The sequence below is a fragment of the Neovison vison genome, chromosome 11 (genome assembly GCF_020171115.1).
Source record: "Neovison vison isolate M4711 chromosome 11, ASM_NN_V1, whole genome shotgun sequence".
Lineage (NCBI taxonomy): Eukaryota > Metazoa > Chordata > Mammalia > Carnivora > Mustelidae > Neogale > Neogale vison.
In genome coordinates, this window is record NC_058101.1 from 114763153 (window position 1) to 114784656 (window position 21504).

The 21504-nt window shown below is 31.9% G+C and overlaps 1 protein-coding gene across 1 annotated transcript in view; it reads right to left on the reverse strand.

Moving 5' to 3' along the window:
• Positions 1-21504, reverse strand: part of GRID2 (glutamate ionotropic receptor delta type subunit 2) — a 1460772-nt gene that overhangs the window by 1200223 nt on the left and 239045 nt on the right. The window lies entirely within an intron of this gene.

Consider the following 21504-nt stretch of genomic DNA (forward strand, 5'->3'; position numbering starts at 1 on the left):
TCAAAAATTAAAAACTGGATTCCAAGAGTGTACGTCTTGATTATAATCATGAAGTACTGAAATGAAACATTTTTATATGCCATCTATCATTTTGCATGGTAAAAATCACTTTTTATCTGTATACTGTATCCATATCAATGTTTTGTCCTGGCAATTCAGATAAAATATAAAATATTTAACTTTCCCACTGTAATTTGTGGTGGTTTCATTAGGAAATTATCATTTACAAAATGTTTCATTTTAAATTTTAAAGAGTTCTTTTTAATATTATATAAGTACACCTTGAGTTTTTCCCTACAAAGAAACTAAAGAACAATGGAATAGCACATCTTATTAAGAGAATAAAGAATCATTTGATCCATTAGCACATCTTCTTGAGTTGTTATGGTTCACATAGGTTATATAGAATATTAAATTCCATATATGGACATGACTGTATATTTTTAAGAGGAATTAGGGCCATCCTTTTGCAAGCTACAAAAGTCTGCATGTACATATGTATTTTAGGAACAACTTATGTGTAAATTAAACTGCAACTCATCAGCTTTCTGAAATGCAAGTCATACAGAAAATAAAAATGCCTTAAATTTTGGAGTTTCTTTTCCTTTTTTTTTTTCCTTAAAAGTCTCTGCCTAAATTTTTTCTTAGTTTCCTTAAATTTGAATTGCCCTTCAATGTCATTTCTCATTCAATGGCATTAGTTCATTCTGCAACACTTAAAAATCAGAGTCTAGATAAGTTTCCAAGACAAGGATGTGCCATACTGTTGGAAGTGTGTGTGATGTGTATGAATGTGGTGAGTGAGGACAGACAAAAACTGAATTCATTCACATGGAGAGAAAAGGATTTAATATGAATAGAAATGGTGGAAAGGTATAGTAGAAAAATCCTTGAGTTTGACCATAACTTAGCTGTGTTACATATGATGATGTGGTACTTATCATTGCTGGGCCTCAGTTTCCTCATTTTCAAAAAGGCAATAATGTCTTTTGAAAAAATAATGTATACCATTTGTGTTATATTCAACAAATACTTAAGTATCTGTTATGAGTCAGGTTATGTGTCAGATATAAAATTATGGGGACATTGTAAAGTACGGATACCATTATAATACAGAATGCAATTACTACAGTGAATAAAGCAAAGTGTAGTATGCATGCAAGGTATGACAACTAGAGTCAACTAAGGAGACAGGAGATTTTCTTGTAGGGAGTGTCTATAAAGCTTGAACTGAAGGATGGCATGAAGGAAGAGTCAGTGGGGATAAGAGAAATATGTTGACTCAAGAAGCAGATTCTACAGAACTTAGTGGTTAGCGAAGTGGGAGGATAAAGGTCAGAGAGAGGCTGAGGAGGTTTTTACAATCTCTAATCATGGGATTTATATGAAGAGTAGGAAAAATCATGGATTAGTGGGTTAGGAGAAATTTAGTAGGTAATTGAAGAAAATAAAGACTAAGTCTGAGTTACAAGTGTCATTTTAGGAGCCTTCAGCAAATATAGGGTCACAAAATCCATGGGAGTATAGAAGATTACCCTGAAAAAAATACCTGTAGAATAAGAAAGAAGGAAGATTTATGTCAGAACCTGAAGAATACTAATATTGAAAGGATGGAGGGGCGCCTGGGTGGCTCAGTCGTTAACTATCTGCCTTCAGCTCAGGTCATGGTCCCAGGGCCCTGAGATTGAGTCCAGTGTCAGGCTCCCTGCTTGGGGGGAAGCCTGCTTCTCCTCCCACTGCCCCTGCTTGTGTTCCCTCTCTCACTGTCTCTCTCTGTGTGTCAAATAAATAAATAAATAAATCTTTAAAAAAAAAATGGATGGAAAAAGGGAACAATCTAAAAGGACATAGAGCAGTCAGGATGAAAGGAGAAATGAGGAGGAGGCATTGTTATATAGACAATGGAGAGCATTTCCAGATTATAGAAAATTAACATATACCTTCTTCTTACACAAAACATTTTATATAAAATATCAAGTATGACAAAGACTGAAAAGCACTGAACTGATGTGGTAACCAGGAGTCTTCAGGCAATACTGGCAGTTGTGAGAGAGGTGCTGGCTGAACAAACGCAGGTGAACAAGGCTCCCAGTAACATCAGTGGGCAGGAACACAGTGGCCACGGACAGTTCTTACCTGACATTGGCTTGTGAAATGGAAGGCTTAAATCTTACACAGTGTGGAGGTACTCCCTTCTCTTCGTCATAGAGAAATAAGGTTCTCTTTGAGTAACGTTTTCTCATTCCTTTACTAGATATGAAAAAAAAGTCCTTTTTTTTTTTTTTAGTCCAGAATTATAACCAAAAAAGAATATACTGACAGTGAGAGTTGTTATGTGACACAATAAAGCCACCACAGGAGTTCACAATACACAAGGAACTAGAAAAGCCTGATTCAGAGTCCAGTTCTTTTCCCCAAGGCTTAATACACATCATCCAGAGCAAATAATTATGACTGAGGGGATAAATCTCTATCACCTCTCTAATCCCTTGTTTAGTCATTATTAATTACAATTACTTAAGTGCCAATTCTGTCTTGATTAAAAAAAAAACTTAATACCAACTAAGAAACAGCTACAAATATAAAAAGAAAAAAGACAGTTTTACTTAAGTGTAGATATATTTATTTATATATTCCTGACCTCTTAAAAAATGGTTTTGTCCCGAGTAAAATTAAATGATTATAACCAAATAGAATAGTTATAAAGCATGTCATTGAATAATGGATACTATGGCTAATTCCTTCTCATTACCTAAATGAATTCAAATAATTAACTTAACAAAATTAGATTTAATGCTTTAAATTTTTTCTTGCCTTTTTTACTCTCCAGTTCTCAAAACTACCCTGTGATCATTGAGATCTCTAAAGTAACTATGGCAATGAAATCACATTTATCAATGTATTATTCCATGTATTTGAAAAAGGTATTTATAATACAATGTATAAAAAACAATTTTTAGATATTTTCTAAAGTTTGAAATTGGAGTAACATTTTCTCATTAGAGCTAATCTTTACTGAATTATCAATAAAGATGTCTTTTTTTTCTATCATTAATTCCTTCTTACCTTCACAAAATAAGAACTTGCTATCAAATTTTATTATCAAATTTGATTAAATTCAAGGAGACTGACTCCTGTTATCTGGGAAGTATGGTGCAGAGCCTAGAGATATAAATACAAGGAAGACATGAAACTTATCCCCCAAGAGCAGTACACCTTACTCCACATACTAATTTTATTTTATCAATAAACCTGATTTTGTCCCTTTCTTTTTTTTATGCTTCTGAATACTGCTGGTGAACAAGGTAAACTTCAGAGTGTTATATTATTCCTGCTGTTCTTCTGTCCCCTGTACATTTCTGGGTTTATCTCTCCCCACCGCAACCTTCCTTATTGTCTGAAACTCAGGAGAATTCCTGTTCTTTTTCTATTTAATTTTGTTTTTAAAATTCATTTTTAACTATATCTTGTTAATTTCATCCTTTCCTTTTTTAGAAATCTGAATTATGTCATCATGCAGTTGTTTCCACTGAGGTTTTCATTATTTTCATAACCTCAATTAATTCTTCCCTACTTGTAGGATCAAATTATGTGTGAGAACAAAAAAGTTGCAAGCTGTGAATGTGTGAGGTATACTGGCATATAATGGAAGCAATGAACTAGGCAAAACAAAGGAAATTAATTCCTTTTCAGAGTCCTTAACTATTACCCCAAATAACAATAAAAGTTAAGAGCTATATTTCCCAGGTTTGTTAAAACAAAACATTAAATATTTTTCAGTTTGTGTTTGTTTTGTTTTTGTTTTGCTTTGTTACTTTGCAAGTATATAAATTGAAAATGTCACAAAGTCATCTACTTTCCAAGTAAACCTCTCTCCATTTGGTTAAGTATTAGAATTTTAAGACATTTTTAAATCTCATGAACTTAAAATTGTTTTTGATTATTTAAAATGTTTTAAAGAACTGATATTTTTAAAAGATAAAATATATTTTGAGTTTTTTTGAGTACTGTATCTGTACTATGTTGACAACTGTATCTATAAAGATTCACTCCTAGCACTATTAATCTATGTCTGACAGTATATATTCAGTAATATGTATTGATGTAATTATTGTTAATTATTATTATAATTAGTACCTGTCATTGGTTAAAGGCTTACTATGTGCCAGACTTCACTAAGTGATATATATCTATATATCTTACACAGTGAATGTATATGTATGTATTTAAATAATGATCTGCATGTTGTATTATTGTCTCCATTTTACACAAGTGCATATCTCATTATGACTTAATTATCCAAAATAAGATGGAGTATAATAAAATACAATGTTAAGATACTAAAGAAGCTGGTGATTCAAGGCTATAAACCTTAATAGCTTGGGAGCAGTAATTCTCAAAGAATACTAGATGCAGAAGACTTTGGTTCTAGTTCTCCCCCAGCTACTTAGCTCCTAACCTCTCTAAACTGCATAGCTGAGAGACTCAGGGACAATCCTGACCTTGGTGCAAGAGGGATTTAGGGGCCTTTAGACCAATATTTTGGGATATAGCTCTAAGCATCCTTATTTTTTTTAAGATTTTTTATTTCTTTATGTAACAGAGAGAGAGAGAGATCACAAGTAGGCAGAGAGGCAGGCAGAAAGAGAGTGGGAAGTAGGCTCCCTACTGTGCAGGGACTGGGATTCCATCCCAGGACCCAGAGATCATGACCTGAACTGAAGGCAGAGGCTTAACCCACTGAGCCACCCAGGCACTCCTCTAATCATCCTTATTGAAGGCTTTCACACTGTGCTAAGCTTCTGCAAATTGGTTATCTAATCTGTTCTCAAGGTCAAGTCTTCCCTGAGTAAGTTGATATTCTCTACTGATTATTTTCTTCTGTAGGTAAAATATTCTAATGGAAAAAGCTAGGAATCAAAAGCCAATCTTTTTCAATGCGAGTTTGCACCTACTAGTAGTTTAAATTGTACTTCAATTTAAGAAATGCACAAGGATTGTCTCAGTGATTTCACATTTTTTTAAATCTCTATATTATGTTTGGTTATAAAAACATGAGTATACTCATATACACACACACACATGCGCACGTGCACACACACACGTTCATCAACATTATTCTTAACATGAGAAGACCTTCCTTTTTAGTTACCCAACACCTGGTCACACGGTGAAATAAATCTCTTTTACGAGAATCTGGTAATACCATAATGTCAGTCTGCATAACCATTTTTATGGTCATTGCTTTTTATTTTCATGTACAAAGATTTAGATGAACACACAGCATGATGGGGGAAAGTCTGATAATCAAAGGTCATCTGAAAGGTCAAATTCATAAAGTCAGTTTCTCTTCACAGCTTTTTAAAAACATTACCTATAGTAAATTACCATTTACATAACTGTGTAAGTCAAGGGGAATGGTATCTTCTAAATGGGTAAATACAGAGTCAAATCAACTAGGTTAAACAGCTTTTTAATATTGTGCCAGATATAAAGGATATGTCTCTCTACTGAAAAAGTAGATTATAATAGAGAAGCTGGTCCTTGGCATATTTGAAACTTAAAAAATATGTTGTAAAATGTAAATAATGTAAAAGAGCGATACATTTAAAATTTGACCAACTGAAGAATATCTTTGGAGATGCTACTACAATAAAATCGTACCAAGGAAAAATAAATTTGTAAACAGTTCTAATAACATTTATTTGGAGATTCGTATTTTATATTAGTGTATACCCAATACTCTGAGAGTCCTTGAAGGACTTGAAGGCTGGAAGAGGAACATTTTGAGCTGGTTTGGTACCTATGGAAGTGCAAACAAGGTGAATCAAAAACCCCGTTTTACCCACGTTATATAAAAAAGAAAAAAATCATATTCAAAATAACACATTCTTTACATTCTAAAGAGTCTCAAGTTCCACAGAAAGAAAAAAGAAAACATCAGAGCTTTAAACCAAGGCAAAGATTAAAGCAGTTTACTACATTATCATAATGCCAGGTAACACAGGAAACAACAGCATGACTCACATTTACATGAATGTAGTGTTTGCATTTTAGGAAAGGATGACATATTTACATTTACTTTTATATATTTATTTATTTTTAGAGAAAGAGAGAGAGAGTGCTTATTGGGAGGGGCAGAGGAGGGGTTTCCACACCCAGCACTGGGCTTGATCTCACCACCCTGAGATCATGACCTGAGCTGAAATCAAGAGTCAAAAGCTTTACTAAACGAGCCACCCAGGGGGCCCTGATATATTTACATTTAATCCTGTGTCAATTGTACCATCAGAGAGCTACTGATGATGGAGATATAATAATAATAAATGAAGGATCCAGCAGATTCTATTTCAACTGTGAGAAGTATTTTGTAAAGCATTCTTTACATGTGCAATTTTAATGTTAAATCTTTTAAATTCTGGAACTTGAGCACATATTTCCTATCAGCAACTATAAAGAATGCCAATTCATATATAGATAAATATTCGGGCAACATTTTTTCATTGCACATGACAAAATCTAGAAGCAAGCTTTAATGAAAAATCAACCAGAGGTTTTAAATTTAACCTGAATTCACTGGACCTATATTTTAAAGCATTATGCTAATTTCAGTCTACTCTTAGACGAGACCTTGAGCAAGAGGAACCTGGAATAAGAAGAATTACCTTGCTTAGGATAGCACTGCTATGATATTCATAGGCAGTTATCCATGGGGACCTAGAATACAAAGCCACCTTTTTTTTCTTTATTGTGCAGTGTTAAGTTCCAGTGATAGTCCTCATTTCCTCTGCTGTATGCATCTAACCCACAGCTTTCACTTGCTATAGCTGACACAGCAGCTTGGGGAAAAAAGAAGGTTTTCATTTCATTCTTTTTTCGATTTGACTACATAGGTAACAGTTGAAGCTAAAATTCCACTTAATATGCAGCAGTCACCAAAAAAAAAAAAAATATATATATATATGCAGCAGTCACATCAGCTACAGTATTCAGGTAAGTGTCTTGTGCCTAGGTGGTTGCATGAGCCAGCCATTTCAAATCAAAGCAACTGGCTTCCCAAATGCATTAAGCTTAAAACTAATTTGAAATATGAAATTCAGGATATATTTCTGGGGTACCATAAAAACAGAATAAAAGTCTAAATGTGGCAGCATTATTACTGGACTTTGACCTGATAAACAAATTCTACGTCATTGAAAAAGAGAATATGGCATGGTTTAAATGAAATTATATTGCTGAAATCTGGAAGAATGATAGAAGGTCTCTGTTAGATGTAAGTTAAGAAGGCTATATGTGCATTATTACAAATAGCATACATTTATTATTACAAATTAGGCTAATACCTGAAGCACTTGGTTAATGAAAGTGAATGGAAAGTAGATGAATTAATATAGCCTGGCCTGTCACTGAGTTCTGTGACCTTGGTTAGATCCTTTTACCTCTTTAGGGCATGTTTTCTCCTCTGTAAAACGAAGAGACTGAACCACATCAGTGTTCCTTTAATAGGTTAAAATGGAGTTCACAGATCATATAACTACTTATACATTTGACTTAAAAAAAATCAATACAATGCGATGACTACATTGAAAAGGAAAAACAAAAAAAAAAGTTTTCTTGATAAAATGATAAACATTTGAAGGTATAAATGCATTGGCACCACTATACAGAAGACAACAGATTTTCTAAAATAGAAATTAAGTAAAAAACAGTCTTTTATCAATTTACATGGTAGTTACACTCTTGAAAAAAATCACTGTTTTAAAACCATGGAAAAATTAAATTTTCCTTTTATGGTACATGGGATGGGTCTAAGCCCAAATAATTATAAAAAGAGGACAGTACTTTCTCATGAGGAACTCTCCTAAGAATTGAAGGTATTAAACATTCCTTGATTCTGCTCATCAGGCACAAAGGAAGCCAGTATTGCATAATAGATGTCTTTTGAAAGGAAAAAAGAAAGGCCGGATTTTGTAATGTTTTGTTAATTTCCACAGTGTAAATACTCCCACCATGCCTTATTTCATGTGGTCAATATTATGTCAAAGAATGAAGAGTTGGTATCAGCCCCTTAAACACTCAGCTCCCAAAACACTGGTAAAACTCCCTAGTCATTGTGTCAACCAAAAAATACTACAAATTCTCAAAATGTCACTTTGAAAACCACTGAACAAAATTATCTGTTGATATTTACTATCATTTTTTATGATAAACCTCAAAATCAAAGAATTTTATTATCACCTTGAATTTTGACACTGTTTGCCTTTTTTTTTTTTTTTTTTCCCTGTGCTGGTACTTTCACATAAAAATATGAAATGTTCTGCTGCACTAAGAATATTAGAAAAGGAATGACATTTTGATGCAAATCTATTTTAAAAGAACATCCCATTCCCAAAGTAATCCATTCATTACTTAATTTAGCATTTACTGAGTTTGCCAAGTTCTAGTCTTAGTTTTGGGAGCAAGTAACTTAATTGTTAAGTATTTCATAAGGTAGTAAAAACAGAAAAATACTTCTTGAAAGAAATTATCTAATGGAATGGACAAACAGATACAGGATTATTAAGAAGTTAAATTTTATTAAGGCAAATATAATTGGAATATTCTAAGAACAAATAAAGAGCAGAGCTGTTCACTTAGCTCTGCTACCTCATTAGCAGTATGACCACGGATAATTTCCTGACTTGCACAATGGAGATTATAATGCTCCTTGTGCTGAGTTTTGAGAGGTTTAGAAATAACATAGCACTATGTTTGTTATGGGGGAGGAGTATTAGAAATATTATATTATATGTCTCATTCTACTTCCTGGACTCTTTAAGTGTTCAAGCAATATTCATTTCCCCCTCTTTATAATGTTTAACAAAATACTTTGCACATTTTTACCTTCAGTAAATAGGTAGAATGAATGACTTCCAAAACATTGAGCCTATACTGGCATTGTCTATTTATTTAAAAATGGCACAACACACATGCATATAATCACAATGCTGATAACATAACTCTAGAAAAATGTAAAAAAGTTAAACTTCCATAGATAAGTAAAAATAATTATTACAAGAGAGTATACTGGAATATACACATATTTATAATTAATGACTGCTTTCTGATTATTGAAATGCTAGTAGTTCAGTATTTATGTGATCTTAGCATTTTCAGTGTATCCTAAACTTTAATTATCTTCTCAACCCCTCTGCAAAGAAGACAGGAAATGTCCTTTTGGAGCATATTCAAGAAAGGCCCAGCCACAGCGGCTTCATATACATTAAGGCTTTTAAACAAGGCAGTGGGATAATAAAGAATATACTCAGAGCTGCTATATAGTGACTCTATAATTATTCAACTATGCCAGTTTTTGTAACAAAGTAATGAGGACATGTAAAGTGATTTGGGAACTACACTTTGGCATGTTCTTGTTATTAGACTAGCAGTTGTTACAGTGTTATGTCTCTTCTTGAACCTTACTCCAAAAAAATTTATTACAAGGTTAAGATGAAAAGGAACACAGACATACATTTCACACAGCACATCCACATTCTAAGAATCTTTATTCAGAGGAAGAAGATATACAAAAACTTCTTCCATTTTTTTCATTTAGTGAAACTATAAGTATTTATAGAAAGTAAATATTAGCATTATGCTGTGATGATGTATTTTTTTCTGAACTATCTGATTAGAGCACTAATAGCATTATACTATGAGGATATATTTTTTTTCCAGAAATATCTGATTAGAGCACTGTCCAATTACACCTTATACATGGATGGAAACATAGCTTCTTCTTTTAAAAATCATGTTAACTTCCCTTCCATTTTCATTAAATATAGTTTGTTTTATTCTCTTCCTTATCGCTCATATTAGTTATAGCTCTTAATTAAAAGAGCTTAGCATCCAAAATGATGTTTTCTCTGCAAATTTTAGATAAATCTTACTGGCTTTAAAATGAATATGCATTGTTGTGGACCTGCCTTTAGAAAAAATTGGATAGATTGGATATTATCAATTATCTCAATGGAGATTCTAGGTAAGGGTAATACGTGTTTCTTCATGTGTACTGAGGCTTTCAAATATAAGGGTTAAAGTTTTCATTTAATTTTATTTTTCATCATATTATAACTCAAATATTTCTTGGTTTCTTTGACCATAAGACTGTTTCTTGAAGGTAAAGCTTTGCATTTCTCTAAAACATTCCAGGGCATGTAACAGATCATTTGTTACAATATGTTCTTCCTTCATTGCTTCACATTTTACATAGAGAAGTTTGTCTTAAATGTGAAGTCTTGTTCTCATGTAACTATACTATTAAACATCCAACCCATTTTTAGAATTTGTATTTAAACATGTTTGTGTTTCACTGAATGCAAAAGTTAAAACTAAATACAACCACTATTTTTATGGGATAGTCCATTGTTTTTCCATTTTAACCAAACTAAGGAGAAGTCAAAATAATCTTTGAGTCAAAAAAATTAAGTGAAATTGTCAAAATGTGCTCATGGCCAGAGATAAATACCAATGTTTGCATTAGACTGTGTTGTTTCATGAAAAGCATTTCATTCTTATTTACTATTTTGGTAGAGAATCAGAGATTTCTCTACACTCCAAAATAAAAGGAAAATAATTGAGCACTAGGAAATCTCACTGATAAAAATATAGCTAGCCATTTATGAAAAAGCAGTGGGAGTTCCCATAAAATTGATTTTTCTCTTCCTTTTCTTTTATATTGCAACAATTTGATCTAGGAAACATATCAAAAATATGACAGTTAATTTTAGGAATTTACTGGCATGCTAAAAACTGCTTTTCTAATGGAGCCATCCAAATTTCAAACTGTTACCTTAGAAGACTACAGTCAATAGAACAGAGACTATGAGATACATTTTTCCATGGGCAACTTGGACAAGCAAGATAAATGAAACATAAGATACACTGAACCATTTTTTTTATTTGTTTGTTTTTTCTTAGGAAGTTATTTCCAACAAATTGCTCTGTATTTTTAAAATTCTAAGCTTTTCTCTCTTTTTCAATAGTCAAAACTCATCTCAGGTCAAGGATTTCATAGAGCCCCTCATGGAAGGAAGTGAAAAAGAGAATACAAACAGAAAGTAAATAATAGGAAGCAATTATGAGAGTTTGTTATTAGCCAGAACCCGTTTGGGATTGAAGGGATGTTATGCTATTCTTACAATTACCCTATTAGGTAAGAACTGAGAGGAGAAAATTGAGACTCAGAAAGTCTACTGTGCTCAAGTTACACTGACAGGGAATGAAATTGGACCTAAGCTTGTCTGCCTTGAGAATTCAATTCTCCAAAGCATAATTTACAGATTATAATTTTACTGAAAGACAGAGGAGCATATTTATAAAGTACAATCTGATAAAAGGGCAAAAAACACTTTAGTGTGAATGAACTAGATTTAAGATGATAATATAATTTAACAAAATCTGTGTCAAGCCCAATTCTCTCCCACTATCTCCCTCCTGGAAATTTCAAATGTTTGTAAAAAATATATATATCTGGTTTTAAATCTTTGCAATAAGATTGTTTCAAGAATGAAAAGGTCATCTAAGTTAGATGAGTTAAATCTGTTATTAAATAAAGTAGTATGAAAATCTCATTATTTTTATTTTCAACACAAGTGACAATGTCATTATATTCAGACAAAATAATCATTTTTGATACTACATTTTCTTGATTTTCTTACTACCTCAATACTTTAATGAGCAAATCTCTAGTATTTTAACTCATATATTTAGATAGATAATTTGTGGCAATTTTTTTACCTTTCAGAATCTTATTTTTATTTTTAGAATCATAGAATAATTCAGTGATTGTTTAGACATGAACACTATAGAAATATACAAAAAAATTTTTCAATTTTTGAATCTCTTCTATATTATCCCTGAGAGTGTTTCATTTAGTCAATGTTTAAACATCTTCCTTAATAAAGAATTTACTACTTGCTAAAGCAATCCATCTCCAGACATTAATAATTATTCCTACCATCTTCCCCTGGTGTCATAGCTAACGGTATTGTTTTCACACTTCTTGCATGCTACAATTAATATTTTCACTTAGAGTTTATTTCTTATAGGTATGCCATTAATGTTTATTAATTATCTAGTTCTCAGGATTTTACTGAAATAAAAATAGTCATGTAGAGTGATTCTTTAAAAAAAAAATCTTGGCAGTTCGAATTTTCCTGTAATCTTCTCCTATCTTGAGAGAAGTAGTATCTTTTGGTTTAAGAAGTCTTCATCAACGTTCAAAATTTATGTTTTAAAAGGAATAAGAAGACATTTGGACAATGACTTGAAGAAGTATAGTCACAGCAATTTAGTGTTAGAGCTGGAGAAGAAATAAACTTTAATCTTGTGTGATGCTCCTAACTGAAGTTAAATAGGAAGGTACAGAAAGATATAATGGTATCAAAAATGGTTAATACTAAAGTAACCAGAAAAGCTGGCCAATTATGACTCCTAATAAACTGTTATGTTAATAAACACAAACCGTGTATACTTTTGTTTTCTGAGTCTATCATACTAAATTACAATGCAAAGCAGGTCTTTTTAAAGGAGTAATAACAATCATTAAACTGGTAATGATTAATAAGATTCTGGTAATGATTAATAAGATTCTTTAAATGTAACATTACCAATTAGAAGTTTATTTTTCTATCTATAGAGTAAATAGTCAAATAGGGAAACCAAAAAATAATGACTTGCCTATGATTATAATTATAAAACACCACCCTAGAAGTAATCGAAATTTAAATAAATGCTTGAAATGAATTACCTAAGAAATATGAGATCAATATTGTCAGAAAAAATAATATTTATCTTGAAAATTGTATTTTAATATGAATAAATATTGCTTTACTCTTTTGTTAATTTTTAGTCACCAGTGAAACATAAGACAAAAGCACTATTTCATACAAAAGAGTGTACAGACAAAAACAGTTACTGTATATAAATAAAAGAAGGTAAATACTCATTAGCTTCAAGGCCAGCAGAAAACTGAGGAAATACCACATCAGAACCATATGGCATACACTGTTGTGCTATTATTATCTGTCTTAAGCAATAAGCCTTTCTCATCTTGACTATAAATAAATGATAGGTCCTTGCTTTGGAATGCATTTTTCAGTTCATGTCACTCATATTGTTAAAGTCAAAATTCATCTCCTAATGGACACTCAATGATGTTATTCACCATACTCTAACTTCCCTTTATTCCAGTACCTCACATTCATTATTCATCTAACACTTAATTTGTGAACATTTCCTGTACTGGGACCCATGCTAAAGGTAGGGATGCAGTAATGGACAAGTGTGATTACCTGTAACCTCACAAAGCAGGAAGAATAACAGCTATTTATGGAGCATTTACTGTGGCAAGTGCTTGGCCTACATTACTTAATCTTCACAACAGTCTTGTTAGATAAGCTGGCTGGATACAACTTCTATCTTTTGTGTTTTCATTGTGGAACTGCAAAAGTCAAGCTTTCTTATGAGAACAGATACTTAGTGGCATTTCTTATAACTTTCTTCTTCCAGGGAACTAACTTCCAGGGAACTTCCAGGACCAGTGAGCACATGAGTCACTCAGAAACATTGCTGAATTATAGCATCATCTGTGAGATGAAAACAAACAAACAACAACAACAAACAAGCCAGTACACTGGCTTTGAATCTATATTTATCAGACAATGATGAAATTTGGGACACCTGGAGTGCCTGGGTGGCTCAGTTGGTTAAGTGCCTTTCAGCTCTGGTCATGATCCCATAGCACCAGGCTCCCTGCTCAGCGGGGAGTCTGCTTCTCTCCCTGTCCCTCACCCCTCTCTCACTATCTCTGTTCCTCTCTCTCAAATAAATAAATTTTTTTTTAAAAAGAAAGAAATTTGGGAGGCCTAAAATTGATAAATATTTGAATCCTGGAGAGAGTTTAGAAGTATGAGAATAATTGCTAGGATTATGACATGTGAAGTAATATAAGCTTGGTTTCAGTTATAATCTGCATTTCAAGAGCTGTTTTTAAGAATAAAGAGAAAAGACAGGCAAGGTCCTAAGTACAGAATTAGCACTTAATACATGCTCACAGGTAGTTATTTATTATTAAAGTATTAGAGATTAGTTGTATGTGAAGTAATGAATTTATCAACAAATACAAAACAGAATAGTGAAGTGATTTCATTATGATTATATATCAAATAATGCTATCTCTGAGAAAAGAACCAGAGTAAACAGACTTAACCTATAATCTCAAGGACTTAAGTTAGATAAAAAATAGAATTTTCTAACAGAAATGGACTGAGGGCTGCTAATTTATTTAATAAATTGTCAGGATAGGGTTGATATCTCATTTTATATTTATTTATTAGTGCTAATTTTCAGATGATCTTGCTCAAGTTTAAAATACACATACACACACATACACACACACACACACAGTTCCTTGGAAAGCAAGCTGTTTGTATCCCAGGAAGGTCTTTAAAGGACTAATAGACTATCTGCAAATAAAAATTATGATCACTACCCACAAGAAAAGTACTACTAAGAGTTGCATCCAGAAGAAGACATTTAGTGTGTAATTACTCATATAATATAGTATGTTTGTTCTGGGCAGATTGCAGCAGGAGGAAATATGAGAAAATCTATTTGCATATAAAATCTAAATAATTCATCCTTTCACTCACTACAACAAAAGTGTCATAAAAAAAAAAAAAAAAACTACCTCATAAATACAAGCATGACCAAGGATTGGTGACTATAAATCCATTTTACCTCTGTAATTAAAGGGACACATTCAAGGCAGTTGATTTGCAACATAATAGTGTCCATCAAAATGTTTCAGTATTCCTGATGTAGACAGAACAATGTTACCCCTTTGTGAAATGAAAATGTGTAAGTTTAGATCGAAAGTAAGGTTAGATAACAGATACCACTGTGGATATAAATTAAACTCTCTGCAATGACGTGGAGTAAAATTTCACATTCATTATTTAATGAAGTAAATCTCCCACCTTCAAAATATAATGAATGGACAATAGTAAATTTAATTGTCAAGGTAAAAATAATAAAATAGTTAAAAATAGAACATTACAATTATTTAGTGAAGTTATGTACTATAGAGGTGGAACATAAATTCATGTTTGATTGAGTCTATTGAATATAAAGCTGAAGTAAGCCTATTTATAAAAGGAAGGCTATGTGTGCCCTTTCACTGAATATTCACAAACACCTACTGTTCTTTTGGTAACTGTATATTAAATGTATTATGTTATATAAGGCATTGGCTGATAAAGATATAGTAACTACTCATCTAGTGTATTCATATGGAAACAAACAGAAGAAACATTTTTACCAGGTCTAATTTTGAAAATGGCTCATGTTAGCAGCTCTTTATTATACTTAGTCATTCTCAGGCATTTACTTGCTATCCATTTTTCCCAGGACATTTGAATTTGGGTGAGAAAGACTGGTAAACAAGAGACATATGAGATGGAGGAAAAAAATGGAACAAAATTATCTTTTAGAGAAGTTTTTAATCATATTTCTATATTTACATTATATATTTATAAATTCAGAGAATGGAAAATATAAGATGAAAATGGAAGCCAAAAAAATGAAATAACACAATTATCATTAGAGAGATAATTGTAAATTGATTTTTCAGCTTCATCTTAATTCCCTAGGTAGTTCTTTAAATTGGAGTGAAAAAAATTGGAGAGCTATTTATTATTAACTTCATAGGGTATCAATTTTAATTCTACCAGGTAAGTTCTAGAGTACTATGGAACATATACATAGATTTCTAGGGCAGTCTAACTTAACCACTAGCTTTAATAATAATGGAGCTTATTTGGTATACTTTCAGATATACTTTCAATTCTTTTTTAGTTTAACTCTTGGTCACTACATGGCCATAATTATTGTACTTCTGACCTTTTTTTTTTTTTTTAACTTTCTGACATTTGATGACTCTTGGTTCTATCAACATTTGCCAGCTGTTTTGAGAACTACCTCAGTACATTAATTCATTACTGCAGCAACAGGGACTTTATAATATACGGTTCCAAAATCAAAAGTAGAGAGTTTATTCTCTGAAATCTCCGTAGTAATGAAATAAATAATGAAGATTATTGTTTCTGTTGGTTTAAACAATTAATCACAGAATTTGGGCGAAGAAAAACAAGTGGCACAAAGATAAATGCTTTAAAAAAAGCTGAAACACTTTAGAAAGATAACCTTGAATTCTAACATAACTTCAAAAACTTCATTTCTATTTAACTTCTTTATTGTAAAAGCCATCTATTTTAGTACATTGCAGATATATGCTGTGGTAGTATAATAAGCATCTGAGTATATCAGGATAATTACACATATATTTTAGAGAACCTGAGTGATGAAATTTTAGTCTAAAAATGTTTGCAATTGTTCTTTGGTTCAAAATTAGACAGTTGGCTATATAAGGTAAGAAATTTTCACTGTAATTTCCAGGTCTAAAGGGGAATGCTGCTCTTTAAAATAAGAGAGAATATTCTGCCTATATTTTGGCTGCTAATAATTATTTAACTAAAATGTAAACCTGTAACTTATATTTTACTAAAGATTTCCATCATTACGGGATCAAGTTATGAACTAGGGCCTGCAATTATATCCCTTTATCATGAATTAGTTAACTTTCTCAAAAGTTCCAGGACAGATGCTTTCTTTGAAATCTGCTCACTCATACTACCAATGCTTTTTAATATCAACAGTATAACAATACTTAAATAATGCTGAAAAATGAAAGCTAATGATAAATATTTTGTTGGCTGCTCACTAATTATTCAAGGTCTCCCTATACAGCACCCCTATCCAAATATGTGACAAGAGATGTTGGAGTCATAGGGGAAAATGAAGTCTTTATTATACTGTCATTCTGAAAATGAGGGAAAAAAAGCTAGTTCATACTAATTATTAATGAACATAAAAGCCTTCAAATAGTAATCATACTCTAGAGTTGAATGAGTAATTTTGCCCATGATCATATGAAAGGTAGTAACTGATTAAGGATTAAACTCAGGACTATCACAAGTCTTTCTCTGTGATTTTTTCCCAATTGTACTGCAACCTAGCATCTACCTTCATTTCACTATCAGAAAGGATAAGAAGAATGATCTGTTACATTTTTATGGAAAAACTGTAGGACAAACTTGGGTTGTCTACACTGGTGAAAAGAAATAGGAAATTTTCAACTTTGGTATGTACTATAAAAATAAAATTAGTAGCCTATCATTTTTGCAATTACATCTACACGGCTGTTAAAGATATACGTAAAAGATAAGAGGATAAGCTTTTTTTTGAAATACAAACTTCAAGTTCAAAAGAAGAAATAAATTAGGTTAAATTGTGGACCCAGGATTAAATATTAACATATATCTCACTCCTGAAAAATAACAATCAAACTAATAAAATCTGTCTGAAATTATTTTAAGTGATTTAAATAAACTTTGGAAGACACATGTAAACAACATTAATAATTTTACATTCCCACATAATATAAAGTGTGTATATATATAATGTATATATAATAATACAAATAATATGCATATTCCCCTATAAATAATTAAGCATAAAGTTTTATGGTCTTCTAAATATGGTTTTATCAATATATAATATAATATACTTTTGAAAATTGGAAATTGCATCAATTACAAAATTATCAGTCCTTTAAATCCATAGTGACCTAAATTTTTTATCCTAATGATATATTATCACTTGGCTTAAAACTTTTTTTTCTCTAAATCTTCTGATTGGAGGCTAAACATCTTTCATTTATTGTAAAGTATATTTGTGGGCATAGAATATTTGCTCCCAGTGGTCATATGAGCAAAAATTTTAGAAACCTAAAGGAACAAAGTACTTTCATTACATATTTGACCTTTTAGATTTATTAACAAGAAATAGTATTTTGTTCAAATTCCCCAAAGAGGCAACATTCCAATCTGCTTACATTTTGTTCTCTTTGCTTTTTAAAAACCTTATTCTCTTTGCTTTTTAAAAATATTTCATTTTTATATACGACAACCCTTCACTTTCCAGACTTGACAACAAAAAAACAAGTGAAAGGAAGGAGATACATGCTTCTCTGGCTAGGTGGAGGTAGATGACCGAGTAGAGGAAGAAAGCAATAATCAGATCTGAACTAAACACAGTTTATTTTTAATTTATATTCTTTGTATGTGTATGTGTGACTATACTAGACCTTAGAACCTTAAGATTTTTCAAAATACATTTTTAAGAAGAAAATTATTTCTTTTGCTAAAAAGCCCATTTCATCTCTTCTTTGGGCAAAAACTAAGAGAGATGAGAGGTTTTATGATTTTTATTTTTTTGTAAATATTTATTACACTTCCTTGCATAAGCCATCTTCTTTGACTCCTATATATATTTACATCCCACTCTTAGGAAAAAAGTTTATTTGACAAAAATATAAAATTATGATGGCAGTATTAGGTATGACAATGAACACTTATTTTGGATACATAAAAGGGAATCATAAAGAATTCTCAATTGTAAAAGTAGCAAAATACTCTAAATGTCAAAAAATGAAGAAAAGTAACATATTTTTATATTAATCCCCTGTCTACCATGGCTTCTAAGGATCTTTTTCCTATCATTTAAGGGTTGCATACTCTACCGTCATGTCTTCACAGAACATTACTGGTTAAAAGGCATATATTGTCAAATTTAAAAATACTTCTGTTAAATTTCCTTTAATCATGAGCAGTTATAAACAGTTACTGCATGTAGTACCAAAGATTTGTGCTGTACAAACACAGGGAACTGGATCAATTATATTTTTACACAAAATAGAAAAAATGATACGATATTTTTGTGATTTTATATATATATTATATTATCTAGTATATTATTATTATTATATTATATTATATTATATTACCTAGTATATTCCCGACAAGCAGAATATTCATTTGGTCAGGTATTGATGAGAACCAATTATGTTTTACGTTTTTAGCTCTCTACATCTTAAATTTTGCTTTTCTTCTACTTTTTACATGCTTCCAGGGCCAGGCACCATGGGAAGGCTTATAGTACAAATCATGGCCCTGTACCTTTGTGTCACAGTGATTTTTCACAGTGTGGGTGGAAGGAGTATTCCTCTAAACCATCCCTATGCCTACACAGCCAGAATAATTTAAACTCCAACTGGACTATCTATAATATAACCCACTCAATCTAAACTAAAAGCATTCTCAATTCAAAGTCCTTTCCGTTGAACTCCAGGAATGTTAGTGGAAACACCACCATATATGAGGGGAAAAGGAATAGAAGTTGCAACAGTAACAGTCAACATCTTATTTTTTGTACTTTTTACAAAATTCTATGTTCATGCACACAAATTGCAAGGGTTCTGACTCACATTTATCTACTACCAAATAAAGTCAAAAACAAATAAAAATAAAAATGAACATTACTTGAAAAATGAAAAATGTAAGAGCCAATCTTTTTGAAAGGATACAAAGAATTACAATGTCTCATTTCTAGTCCACTCCTGAATCCTTTTCTCTAGCTTTCCAATCCTTTCTCTTCTTTCCATGATCACTCCTCTAAAATTCCTCTCAATATATTTATCAATGATAGAATATCATTTGAAATTCCAATGTATAATACTTAACTTGTATAACATATTAGGTATGTGGAGATTCTCCCTTTTTTATAACATTATCCCAATTTTCTTCCCATCTCTCTGATCCCTTTTAGTATCTTCTACTAACTTCTCTTCCTCGCTCCATTTCTGCTGTCCCTGGAACTCAGATGACTATAGTCTCCTCTGTACTCTGCATAAACTTCTAGAGCACACTTCATTCAAAAGTAATTAGGATATCTATTCACATTAAGTTCTACTGAAAATCTACACCTGCACATCTGGTGAACACTTACAATTGACCTGCTTTAAACTGTTTTCTCTTTTTCTTTATGGAAATTCTCAAACATAAAAACAAAGAAGACTTCAAAGAGAATTTATCTATCCAGTGCCCAACACTGAGCTTCAGAGATAAACATTCCCAATCTTATTTTACCCATCATCCACAAAGTTTTCATTTTATTTTGTGTCATGTTAAATAAAACCCAAGGTTTTATGTTTTTCCATTTGTAAATTCATCAGTATGTATCCCTAACAACAGACCTAATAAAATTAATAATAAATATTAAGTAGAATAATACCGAGTCTATGTTTAACTTCTGCAAATTGCATTTAATTATTGTGCCTCTGAAATCTCTTTTTAATCCTCTACCATCACCTTCACTCCATATTTCTTTTCTTGGCATTTGCTTTGATTGCTCTTTTCGATAATGGTTGACTTTTTCTAATAGTTTCATTATTTCCCATAAACTGGTAATTAATTCTAAACTCTTGATAAGTTATAGGACCATTTTTTTAATAGAAAATTTTTTTAAAATAGACAATTTAAATAGAAAAATACTTGATGTTCTGTATTTCCCATTGCATCACATCATGGGGCATATATGACCACTTTTAGAAATGCTGAAATTTATTTTCAGGTCAGGTGATGTCATCCTAGACTTCTTTTAAGAAATGCCCTATCAATATCAAACTCATTACTGTATTCATCAATGATCACCATCACTGGGTCTATTATTTTATTAAAGGTTGAAAAGTGGTGAGTTTTCTAATTTTATTATCCCTTCTGCATTTGTTGGCAATCATCTCTAAATAGAAACTTTCCCTGCATGGAAAACTCTTCACATGATAAAGGCAAAATAAATGCTTGATCCATTGATTATATACCAGAACTAACTTCTTATCCTTCTCCTCCTTATTTTCTGTTCTACCCATATTTGGTTCTAGAGCCCCAAAGTCAAAGCTTAGAATACATTCTGTAACTGATCCTCCTCGTCACCCACCCGTAATTGCAGCCAGCTTTCATCTGCCTCTAAAGCTTTTCACTGTTCTCTGCTTCTTGACTGCCAATGATTTAAGTAGATTCTACTCAGCTTTGCTTATCAACAGCCACCAGATCAGAGTCTTGAACTCTGACCCTGACTTGTAACTCATCCTCTACACAACTGGTGATGTGACGGCTCAAAGAGCAGTATCTGACAGCATCATTACACAGTTTAAAATGCTTGAATCCTCAGATGGTTCCTTAACATCTTAAGGTAAAATCTAAGCAAAGCCTTTCATGATCCACTCCTGCTTGTGCCAACTTCTCTCCCTATGATTCCCCAGTCCGTTTCCTGGGCTGCAGTTCCATTTAGCTATATTTGGTAATCTGAACTTGCAACCTGTTTTAACATTTCTTTGTACCTGCTAATTCCAGGCTTGGGATTCTAGTCCACTTGTTTCTGATTTTCAAATCAATATTCATCCTTTCAGACTGAACTCAAAATCAACTACTCAATGAGGTCTTCTCTCATCTTCCCAGACAGAAAGGGCATTTTGATCTGTGTGTTTGTTCCCTTATAGCCTTTAGG